This window comes from Ursus arctos, unplaced genomic scaffold, assembly GCF_023065955.2.
Source record: "Ursus arctos isolate Adak ecotype North America unplaced genomic scaffold, UrsArc2.0 scaffold_13, whole genome shotgun sequence".
Lineage (NCBI taxonomy): Eukaryota > Metazoa > Chordata > Mammalia > Carnivora > Ursidae > Ursus > Ursus arctos.
The window spans coordinates 23,721,189-23,734,126 of record NW_026622797.1 but is presented as its reverse complement, the minus strand read 5'-3'; the positions used below and the strand labels follow the sequence as shown (position 1 = coordinate 23,734,126).

Sequence of the window (12,938 nt, the reverse complement as noted above, 5' to 3'; positions counted from 1 at the left end):
ACATCCAAATCAATTTCATTTGAAGTCCCCACAGAATTACTTTTATTTTGTTCATGTTCTGTGTTCTTTTTGTGTGTGAAACTTAAGGGGATGAGTCTAAATTAATATCAAAGAGGTGGGGTAGAATTTTTCCTACCAGTTATCAAGAATTTTATAAAGCTGTAATTAAAAGCACAATGCAGTATTGATACAGATAGAAAAGTCAAACAAAAGAACAGACCTACACATATGTGAACACTTGATTTCTAATAGTATTTTACTAAAGATCGGTAGAAAAGAATATACTTTTCAACAGATCGCACTAGCACAATTGGTTATCTGTATGGAGATAATATAAAATTGGTCCCCTAGCTGACATCATATACATATTAATGACCAAAAGATAAAAATAACAATATTTTATGATAATTTAGGATCATAACTTTATGAAATTAAATAGAATATAATTGATTAAGACCCAATATCACTGGCAATTTCAACTACATTAAGTATCAACCACTTGTAGTGTGAAAAGAGAAGCCCCAAGCTAGGAGAAAATGCACACAACACATAGAAGTGATCAGTACAAGTATCCAGAATGAATGAATAGCACCTATTAATCAGGTAAAAGAGACACAATATGATAAAAATGAGAAAATGTATAAATACGCACTTCACATAATAGGAAACCCAAATAACCAATAAGCATGTGAGAAGATTTCCAATCTAATTTACAATCAGGAACACGCAAATTCATAATGTGATTTACTATTTTATGTGTAGTAGACTGGCAAACACGAAAAGTCTGGCAATATCGAGTGCTGGTGAGGATTTGGAACCCTGGGTACATTTAGGTACTGCTGTTGGAAATGGAGATCAGTGGGCCACTTCGAGAAAAAATTTATCATATGGGACATTTGACCATGTTCATACTCTACAACCAAGAATTCCACTCCTGTACATGTGCACCAGGACCCTAGCAGAAGAACATCCTCAGTAACACATATAATGGCAAACAGGAGAATGAAAATATATTAGGATAAAGTCATAGGATAGAAAACTAGACATACATGCATGCAGTTACATACATGAATATTCGGAACATAATGACTAAGGAATAAAGCCAACTGTGGCAGAACACGCACTGCACAATTCCCTTCTACGCAAAAGAGAATTCAAAAGAAGTAGCATTTTGCTTAGAAATACAAATTTTGTGGTTAAAGTATGCAGAAAAAAAAGGAAATGATGAACATACAGTTTGGGTTACTGATAAGTAGAGGATGAGCTGGGTAAGATACACAGAACTACAGTGATGAGGCTCTCATTTTTATCTTTACCATTGACCTCATTACCACGTACACAAGTGTTCATTCCATCAGTGTTCTTTGTACTTTACCACGCAAAGTTTGAAATATTACTCTGAATCTACCCACTATTTCATAAATTTAAAAAAGTGTTCCTAATATCTATTTTAAGCTTTAAAAGAAAATCGTATACCTTTCAATAGGCTGCCATAGAGAGAGGCAAGCTTTTGTAATTTCTTGTCTATTCAGGTTTCTTGGATGTGTGAATCTCGTTTGACTTTCCCATACCCCTGATGGAGCTCAGAGCATATCTAAGGCATTGTGTTTACTTTAAGTGTCAAACAATTAAAAAAATCTTCACAGATAGTGTTGTTCTTTTATTTAGTAATTTATTCATCTGTCAAGTATGTACTATTTTAAGTCCCTTCTGTATGTTGAGCATGAGGAAGGCTATTGCCCTCTCACTGTTTACAATTTTAGCGGCAGAGATAAAACTAGTCCAAGGACAGCTCTTTTGCAAAGCAGTAAGGGAGGAGTGCTGCCCGAGGAGCAAAAATGCAGGTGCTATAAGAATTGAAAGGTGGAAGAATGATTGCTGGGGTAATCATGCAGCTGCTTCAATACTATAGCTACCCGGGGAACTTCAGATGCAAATTTCTAAGGCTGGGATCAAGAACTTGGAAGAAAGTCTCAGGAAGGAAATTGGAATGTCATAATAAGGAAGCGAGTGGAAGTGAGACTTCCTTTAAACAACAGCTGTCAGATTCTCTCTGGTGAAGCCAAATACTGCCTGAGACAGATGGAGTGGCGTCCATCATCTCATCTGTGAGTTAAATTTAAATTGACATTCTGACCCTATCTAACTATGTAAGTTCAGGCACATAACACGCTACATACTGTACTTACAGGGATTAGGTGGCAAGGTTGTGCATGCATTCTCACGCGCGTGCGTGTGTGTGTCTGTGTGTGTTTGCTGGCAAATAAAACTGTAGAAGTAGGTATGGTATGGAATGGGAATGGGGATCTCTTCACAGTGAGTAAATACAAAATGCAGCAAGGAGTAGTCAGTACACTAGATTAAACCATATTCTATAGGCCTAGTCTTTCCCTTGGGGAGGTCAGGCATTACCCCATCTTTAAGAATCATGCCCAAGTAACTGATTCCTTGATATAGACATCTAATCCTAAATATGTGCCTGATCTTTAGACCTTCATTTCAAATTTCTTGCTAGACATCTGCACATGGTTTTACTAATAAACATTTCACACTTGATATGTTCAAACAAGAAATTCTTCATCTGTCCTTCTGTTTGGCTCCCCCTCACCTTTTTAAAAATTGATGTTTACATCATTTTCTCAATTCTTCATCCTTAAAACCAACAGAGACATCTGCAGTGACTATTTTTCATTTACCACGTGGGACCAGTTGCTAAATTACTTGGTATGTCTCTATAAAGGCTTCATTCATCCCATCCTTGGCATTTTCATTGACATTGCACCGATTTATGTACTCATGATTATTTTCAATGTATGTACAGTTTCCCATTTTTCTATACTCTCTCTCTTCCCATCCAATCTCCTTTACAATCCCTCACAGTATTTTGTCTAAAAAGTAAATCCAACTTATTTTACTCCTGCAGAAAATCCTTCAACAACAGTATTTTGTTCTCAAGTAAAGACCCTGTCCTTCCTCTTCTACTTGAGGCCATCCAAATATGGCCCACTCTAAATTTCCTCTCATCAGGTTTTCTATTCTCCAGTCCAACTGGTCAGTTTGGTAGTACACAATATAGTTTATATTTACTTCGGATTCTGTCCATGTTCCTTCTACATGGAATTCCCTCACTCCATATTTATCTATCAAAATTGTATCAAGCCCTCAAGTCTACCAGATAGAAAGGACTTTTAGCTTGCTCACCAGTAGAGTCTGTATTTCTTAAAAAAAATTTTTTTGTATGTCTTGTTGGCCACTTAGCTATTCATGGCCTTCCCATATATGTACTTCTTCTTGTGCTAATTTTAAACTCCTCATGCTCAAACACTTTGTCATTAATACCATAAAATTCATTACAGAACCTACACATATCAGGCACAAAATGAAACACAGAGGTTGAAAAGATAAATAAGACAGTCCTACAGGCACATATACCATCAGTATGATGTGTGTTATCTCAACAGAAAGTCTTAGACGTTATAGGTGTACATAAACTACTTTGCTTATTTTAAGTGGATAGTATCAGTGAGGCCATGACACTCCAATTTAGTCTGGGATTAAATTTCTTTAAATCTTTCTCCCCCCAAAATGTCAATATTTCTTGATTTTTAAAAAATGTCTCTGTCCCTCTCTCTCTCTTTCCCCTGACATATACTCCAGTAGATTATTATTGTTATTAGATATACTGTCCAATAATAACTATATAGCACAATCCGAGAGAAAGTTGCATTAATAGCTCATCTGTCTGTATCAATTAAAGAAGTAAAATTATGTCTAGCAACAGATATTGAATTGGTGGGACATGACCTTGAAGATGTTCCCAATCAATAGCATTAAGTCATTTGACTTGCCGTTTCACTTCCACTGATACCACCTATCCTATCTACTGAGGTCCCTTAAACCTTTTGCAGAGAGTAGAAACTATTGTTTTTTCTGCTTTTCCCTTTATCCCTGCAATGAGCATACACATGTTAAAAATATTTATGGAAACTTTTGATGTTACTAATTATGAAAAGAAAAAGACAGACAACAGGTAACTAAAAAATATCAAATGTTTGTCTACATTGAAAGACAAAAATCATTACAAATCTCTTTTCTGGGATTTTCAACTTTATCAATCAATGGGCTTTTTCAGATAGAAAAAAAAAATACAAAACTAAATGCTCTTTAATTCCAAGTGTTATTAACTTTTATAATATTACTTAAATATATATAAACAAAACTTATTTTACTTATAGCTCTGAAACACTATAAAACCACACTTTCAAATAAAATCCTAAAACTTCCCACTAAACCGATAAAATTCAAATTAACAACATAAACTTAATATGGCATATATTTTAAGATATTTAAAAAAACAAAATTAGCAATGAATTTAAAAGTATAAAATGGTGCTTTTTCACTTTTCTCATTTTTATTTTGAGCATGCTGCTCCCTTATTTGAGTTATAATTGTATCATTGCCATTTCTTTATTTGTCTTTAAAAAAACTAATAATTTTAATTATCGGAATTATTTCAATGATTCAGTTAATTCAATCAGGGTCATAAAATACAATAAAATAATTTGAAGTGTGAAGTCCTTTATTACATATTTAGTATCATAATTACTTGTAGAAAAATTAAATCTAATAACACATCTGCTCGTGAAATGATGATGATATTGACTGCTACGGGACAAGTTCTGTTGAGTTCTGCAGAGTTCAAAGATTGTGTGCCATTTGATGACTTAATTTCCCCACTACTCTTCCTTATGTAAATGATCATAAAAGCTATATTTATACAGCTTGCCATGAGGTAATTTGTCCTTTACTTGGGGCCAATGAAAATGCAAACTCTAGAATTGCAATAAAGTAGCAGAACATGGTCATAAATTGATCATACACAAAATCTGTGATATGCTTGTATATATTTTAAGATTACTAAAGTAAGTGCAGAAAATTCAATAATGTTCATAAAACTAGCAAGTAAATCTCTAGAAATAATAAGTGTAGCAATTCCTTCTTTTATAACCACTCTTTAGCACTTCCTCATTTTCCTAGTCCTCTGAGGATAAATATGTATATATTTAGTACTTCCTCATTTTCTTAGTCCTATAAGGATAAATATGTATATATATATATTTTATATATATAACATGCTAAATCATTTAAGATTTCTCCAGATTTGAATGTTATTTAAAGCACAATGTAGATCCAAATTAAAATGACAGTTTTTCTGTTTTACACAGGAAATATCTACTTTGGTCATTTCCTGACAGTTACACAATCCAAAGTAAACTAAATTCATCCAGTAAAGGTTGTTAGAATATCTATCACATAACAATTCTGGAACAATTTTGTCACCCTATAGCTTTATCTACTTAGATTTCAAATCTCTGGAAATGTTAGCACAAAAAGTAAGTAGGTCTCTATATTCTATAATCTTATTTGTGTTATGTTTGCATTGTTTTCCCCTCTTTTCAATAAACTTCATAGTCTTTAATTATATGAGTATGTGTGTGTGTATGTACATATATATGAAATACATGAAATATATTTCATGTGTTTTGTGTTCAAACTATATCATAATATATGAGTCTATGATTCTATGATTGTTGCCAGTATATGAAGTTTAGTATTATAGTATATTTTACACATTTTCCAGACCAAAACAAGATGTAATACACTATTATGTATAATAGAAATTCTCAAGTTCTGAGGCTACAGATGAGATATATGTGAAATAAGGCATAGAGAAACAATCCCAGAATTCGTAGGCAGGTAAAAGAACAGAAATGTGATAAAGTTAAGGGGAAAATAAACTAATACTATTATTTCTATCAGGTTATTCCTGCGAGCAAAATGTTTTTAAATTAGCAATGGAAAAGGATGGCCACAATTCATATAATTCTCTCCATAACATGTCAAATTCAGGCTCTTGGAGTTCTTTTGTTTCAAGAAAATGAGCTTCTGTTTTAATAATTCGGGGGAAAAAAAGTACTAACTGTATTTTCAGTGTAGTTCTACACTCATAAAGTAAAAGGCTTTAATTGTAGGAAAATTTGTTAATATCTAATGAAAACATAAAAGCAAGATATTCATTCAGTTCTGAAATATAATCAGTTTTTAGATAAGAACAAATTTAATCATGGAGAGAAGACAATTTAGTTTACTATATAGCCTATTTATTTTAGTTGTTTTGTTTTGTTTTGGTCCTGATAAAATGACATGAGAAAGAAAAATGTAGCTGGTATTGTTAAAAAGAAAACCACAGGCCCAAAATGGTGCCACTTGGGTTAAGGTCCCAAGTCAGTAAACCAAGACTTACTATGTAATTTAACTGCAGTTTCAACCCCTTAGAAATGTAACCTTTAATCAGTTAACATGGGTATTTCTTTCTCAGTAGTAGGAAATTTATTGAGAGATACCGTCTGCTCCCCTTAGGAAGGCAATCTTGATTAAAGCAATGGGTTCTTTGCTAATATTTTTTCTACTCCCTCTCTGCCTTTAGAAACCTTTCCTTTTATGTAGCCTTTTGGAGCTCCCCTCTACTTGCTAGACAGGATGCTGCCAGATTCATGAATCAATTAATAAAGTCAATTAGATCTTTACAATTTACTCAGTTGAATTTATGTTACTTAACAGTATTTATAAACTTTGTTACTAACACATGGCTGATCTTATGGTATAAATTAAGCTCTTTAGCAAATGACTTCTTAGAAGCAAGCTCTTGTTTTTAGATTATGTTGCAAGTCTATCATTGGCAAGGGGAGTGGGTGAAAGGACAGATCCGAGGAACAAGAAATCAATCTATTGCACCAAAGTTTCATTCTCCTGATTGAGTTTGATTGCTGATGCTCTCTTCGTGACCACCATTTTATACCCTGCTATCTTCCATTTGCCTTTTAAGATAACCTTACAATTCGCCTGTCGTCCTTCCTCAGTTATCCATTTTTCTTGATTTTATTGACTTACTGGAAGTGTCTCTCAGAATTAAATATGGCCTGTAAGATTTATGGCATATGCAAATTCACAGGCATATGGCATATATAAAGTCAGATGTGAAAGACATTTTTCACAGATTACATGGAAACTTTAAGAAAAAAATAAATGAGTAATCAATTCAATCCATTGTTATGAAAACAGGATCTATGCTCTCCCCTTTGATCCAAGGCCATCTTACTTCAAGTAAACAACCTGATTTAAGGACATTTGTCAATTTTGCACACTGTTCAACACAGTCAGTAGTATTTCTCTCCCCTTAAACTGACTGAACCCATGCCTCTAGGACCTAATTTAGAGAGATAAACTTATTGTTATAAAAAAGGAGGATTTAGCAATTTCCCAACTAATTTGATCAAATAGTGAAATCAAACTTTATAACTCATGTTAATATCTGCTTTATTTTAGATTAAGTTATCTTGCTTGTCCATAGGCCTTGGGAAAATTAAACAGATAGTAATAACCTCTTCTACTTTTTCATACTATAAAAACCATAGTCCAAATAAAATGAATCAACACAATAAGGTTAAAATAAGGTTTGTTGTCTGGTAGTCAATCAGCATTTGGGGCATATATATATTACTGACAAACTTATATGTATTATAAGAATTTTTATTTGCCTACCTAGTTCAAAAGCAACAAGCTCTGTCCTTAGGAGTCAATTTTACTATTGATAATTAAACAGACTTACATAAGCTATTAAAACTTCAAATAATTACGGTTGATTATGTTCTTTTTTACCCAAAACAGGTTTACTCACTGCAAGCCAGGATGTTGAAATAAGCTGATTATTATTATTATTTTTTTGGCAATGATGAATTTTGGATATGTATTACTTGAATTACTTTTTTTTTTTTTTTAAAGATTTTATTTATTTATGTGACAGAGAGACAGCCAGCCAGAGAGGGAACACAGCCGGGGGAGTGGGAGAGGAAGAAGCAGGCTCATAGCGGAGGAGCCCGATGTGGGACTCGATCCCAATACGCCCGGATCAAGCCCTGAGCCGAAGGCAGACGCTTTAATGACTGCGTTACCCAGGCGCCCCTACTTTTTTTTTTTTTTTAACAGATCATTGTTTTCAAGAGATCAAAGGATTTTTTGAAAGGTAATTTTAGCAATGCTTACAACATCTACTAAATTTGGTAGTAACTAATCATATTATAGTTTGAAGGATAAATGATGTCAATTGTAGAGAGAAAATAGACTATCTTCTAACGTTCTCTCTAAAAAAATAAAACTGCCTCTTATTTCATTTAGTTAACTCTTAAGCAGTCTGCATTATCTTGCCTACATATGACGCCTGTGATACTTTCTGAAAAAAATTAAATAAACACAACACATTTTAATGCTTACTGAGCTCAGCCACTCCAGGTACCTTTGTGAGTCCAGGAAGCAAGTTAGCTCCAGCCGCTGCTGCCTCCAGCACTAGGGTTTGGGGCTTGGCTTCCCCCATGATAAGAGATGCTGAAAGAGGATGAGCAGTTGAAGAAGCAAACCATTCTACTTCTCTGTTAAAAATGGAAAAGAAAAAGAGAAAAACCTGAAGAGTTACCATTTCTTTTTTTTCTTTTCTTTTTTTTTTTTTTTAAAGATTTTATTTATTTGACAGAGATAGAGACAGCCAGTGAGAGAGGGAACACAAGCAGGGGGAGTGGGAGAGGAAGAAGCAGGCTCATAGCTGAGGAGCCTGATCCCACAACGCCGGGATCACGCCCTGAGCCGAAGGCAGACGCTTAACCGCTGTGCCACCCAGGCGCCCCTGAAGAGTTACCATTTCAAAATACTTCCCCTGTCCTTTCAGAATGATGAATCTTTTTACTCCTATTACTGAAATTAATTTCCAAAATGGAATCTCTGTGGGGAACAGTTGTATGAAAATCATTAGTAGCATAAATGTTTATCATCAGAAGTTTAACAACTAAGGAAAATGAGGAATATGTCCCTTTTCAAACTTGAGGTCAAATGTTGTCTGTTCTGTTGACTTGATAATTTTAACTTAAAGTATCTTAAACTTAAGGTGCTTAGTTGGTTAAGTGTCTGCCTTCCACTTAGGTCATGATGCCAGGGTCCTGGGAACCAACCTTCCCCCCTGAGTCAGGCTCCCTGCTCAGTGGGGAGCTTGCTTCTCTCTCCCTCTGCAGCTCCCCCTGCTTGTACTTAAGCGCACGCTCTCTTTCTCTCTGTGTGTGTGAAATAAATAAAATCTTAAAATAAAATAAAAAAGGATCTTATACTTTGAAAAGTTAGATCAATATTCAAATTTGATCTACATTTCTAATAAATTATTGAATCAAATGTAGCTTTTGTTGTTTACCAGCTGAGTAACTATGGTTAAGTCATGCGTCTTGCATCTCAGTTTTATGATCTGTAAAATAGGGCTCAAAATACTTCTTACGTCATAAAGATGTTGCAAAGGTAAAATGCAAATACATGAGAAAATGTCAACAGAGTGGCTAGCATCTGGTCTACGCGAGGTAAATTGTAGGTATTACAAATGCAAGTTCCATTTAACCTACATTTCAAAATCATAGAAAGAGCTACCTTGAAGATAAAATCTGCTTTCTGTTTTAATAATTTAAAGAGTAAATGTCACCACTCAGCTGGGATAGCTTACCCAAGAGGAAGAGAGGGAGACAGAAAGAGAGAGACAAAGCAAGTGAGCCAAACAGGTGTGAAGAATCCTGTCAGTACCCTTTGCTCCAGACTGGTGGCCACTTGGAAGTCTGAGCCCAACACTTTATTTCACAAAGAGTTTTTAAAATGTGCACAACCAATACATTCTCCAGCCACCTCAATTTGCACACAATCCACTTACAAAAGCCTGGAGAGAAAAGAGTTAGAAGTAGTCTTTTATTAAAACTAAAAATAGCAACTAATAAAATATTAACAAGAACAAATCTGCACCAAATGCAAACAGCAATCTTTCAGGAACACAGGCAGCTTTCCATGAAAAGGGAAGTCAAGCAGAAAAGGAAAATTCATGAAAATCAACAATATGTACTCCCGAGATCCGCTATACCAACATATTGTAAATTGACAGAAATTTCTCTTTTCCAAATTGTAAATTCATGCTATCTTGAGTTCATGTATGCAGTGTAACAGTAATTTGAAAGCCAAATATCTTATGAAGAAGTTATTTTCCTTACTTTTGAAGACAATTACATATTGGATTTTGAGTATTTTTTTGAAGTTTCTTTTCCTTAAGGTATTTGATGTATAAGATGATGTATGAAGTAAAAGCTAGTCTCTCTTCATGCCTGTTATGAACTAGGCCTTTTATCTAAATCATCGTTAAGCTCCCTAACTCCATAAATCCATTATTTTTCCATTAATCAGTTATTTTAGCATTTTACAACTGAGTAACCTGAGGCTCAGGAAGATTCTACCTCAAAGCATGTTAAAAAATAAAATACATAGGATTAGAACGTAATATTTATAACAATAAAATATATATTAATTTCAATATGGGTTGCTGTTTTCACTCAGGAAATGTTATCTTGTTTGCTTTTGTCCAGCATTGATCAAAATAACAGATTACAAATTTTTAGAAATCTCTGATAGTGATACTGAGTAATTTTTCTACATCTTGCCAAACAGACATGAAATTGGTCTCCTGATATTTTCTGAAGAATGTTTCTTTATTACTTTATAACAATTTTAGCATATCTTATTTATATAATAATATACTCATCGTGGATTACACAGTGCCTGAAAAGGAGAAAATTGTAATGAGTCCAAATTCAATAACCAGTCATAGCATCCACTTTCTAAATCAAAAACATGTTTCATAATGTTTTATAATCTGATGTTTTAAAATTAACAATATATCATGTACATTTTCTGTGTCAGTATGTATTCTAAATAAGTAGCTTTCACATTTTAGTAGTAAAATTCTTTGTTCAAAGAAATCTGAAAGAGAACTCTAATACATACAACCATAGATATACACCTGATCTCATTGAAGGGAAGAAGAAGAAGAGTTTGCCTAATTTTGCTGCCGCTCATGTTGCCTCCCTCCCCACCATGGCTACCTGAAGATCCTCAGTGGAATTGGGCTTCCATAGAAAATTCTTTGAAAACTCTTCTTCTGCATCATGTTGTTTAATGATTATGACTCTATCTGGTTGGATATCCCTAAACAATTTTAATACACCAAAACTGTGAGGGGTACTCAGAATAATAAAATAATAATGAAAATCATTATTATTAAAGAGAGAATAATAGCTAATGTTTATTCATGACTTAAAAGAGAAAATCAATTCATGACTAAAGCATTCCTATACAATAAGCAGGAAGAGATCCTGGCGTAGAAGCACTGTAACTCCTGAGAGGAAGGAAAAAGCCTCACGTTCTGCCTGAAGGAACTTTCTGGGCCTTAAGACAGGAACAGGAAATTCAAGCCAAGCACAGTAGTTTCACTGAATTGAGAAGACAATAATCAAAGTTTTAAAATGCTGTTACAGCTGGAATTTATGGACCAGAGCAGGAACCTATGGAGAGAAAAAGTTCTAGAAATCTGTATACGTGTCTTTTGCTACAAACCTAACCTCCACATGCCCAGGCAGCCTACACCAGGCTAAGCAAGAAACAACTATTAGTGATCTATAAGCTGAGCCATTCCTCAAGACAATATGGCTGAGAGATATTTGAGATACCACAGCCAAAGTGGAGAGATATTGTTGAACACCTACGGTTTCCAGTAAAGGACCTAGAAGAAAAAACTTAACAGGGTTAAACTTGTCTCATAATGGCTACTCTAGACTCACTACAGCAAAACTCAAAAACAAGCCTCAAAGGGACAAAGCCTGCCTTAACTTCAACACTCATTAAGTTATAGAACAGAATCCAGATACTAAACAATGTTAGCATCAGTATTTTTTGGTCTAATCAAAAAATAACTAGACATGCAAAGAAGCAGGAGAATGTGACCAATAAACAGGAGTAAATAAATCTCAGAAATGTGAGAAACAATGGGATTAGCATTCAAGGACTTTAAGTGATTCAATTTTGGAAAAAAGATGTACAAAGTTAGAAAAATTCTACTAATGATTGCAAGATTTACTATGAAGTTGGTATTAGTCAATACAGTAGCACTGACATGAGAATAGATAAATAGATCAATGCAACAGAGTACAGAATTCAGAAATACACCCACACATAATGGTCAATTGATTTTTAAAAGCAAGTGCTGAAATAAGTCATTGGGAAGGGCTGGCCTTTCAGCAAATGGTGAGAGAGAAAAAAAAAAAAAAACGGATTTCTATTTGGTGAAAGAATGAAACTTGACTCTTAAAAGATAACATTCCCCCAAATTAAATCAAAATATAAAAATAAATAAACAGAAGCAAATCTTGAGGTAAACTTCCTTGAGGGTATCTTTCTTAAACAGGACTTTGATAGCACAAACTATAAAGAACAAATTGATAAGTTGGATTTCACTAAAATTAAACATTTCTGTTCTTTGAAGGACATAATTAAGTAAAATGGCAAGTCAGAGACTATGATTAAATATAAGAAAATATACATTAACAAATGTCTTGTATTGAAATATATATAAAGAACACTTAGAACTTAATTTTACAAAAGCAAATAAACCATTTATTTTAGGAACAGGTAAAATAGTGAACAGACAGCTTATGAAGAAAGATAAATGAATAGCCAATCTGCATATGTAATAGGGACGTATAAAGTAAAAACTAAATGAGGTACAACACACACTCGTTAAACAAAATAAAATTTAACAGACTTAGCAAGTATGTGGAGCAACTGAAACTTTTGAAAGTTGACAGCAAAAGGTGTGACCATTGGAAAACATCTTGTCATTTTCTTTTAAGATTAAACATGCATATACTATACATTCAACAATTCCACTTGTAAACACTTACCCAATAGGTTTTTTTTAAAATAGGCCTACAAAAAGACTTGTACACAAACATTCAAGGCAACTTTATTCATAATAC

At 33.8% G+C, this 12,938-nt stretch overlaps 1 long non-coding RNA gene across 1 annotated transcript in view; it reads left to right on the top strand.

The window, feature by feature from the left end:
• The first annotated feature begins 1,816 nt into the window (after positions 1-1,816).
• LOC130543504 (uncharacterized) overlaps positions 1,817-12,938 on the top strand; it is a 32,842-nt gene continuing 21,720 nt past the window's right edge. Inside the window, exon 1 of the long non-coding RNA XR_008958883.1 lies at positions 1,817-2,108. This is a non-coding gene — a long non-coding RNA (uncharacterized LOC130543504). The remainder of the gene's footprint in view (positions 2,109-12,938) is intronic.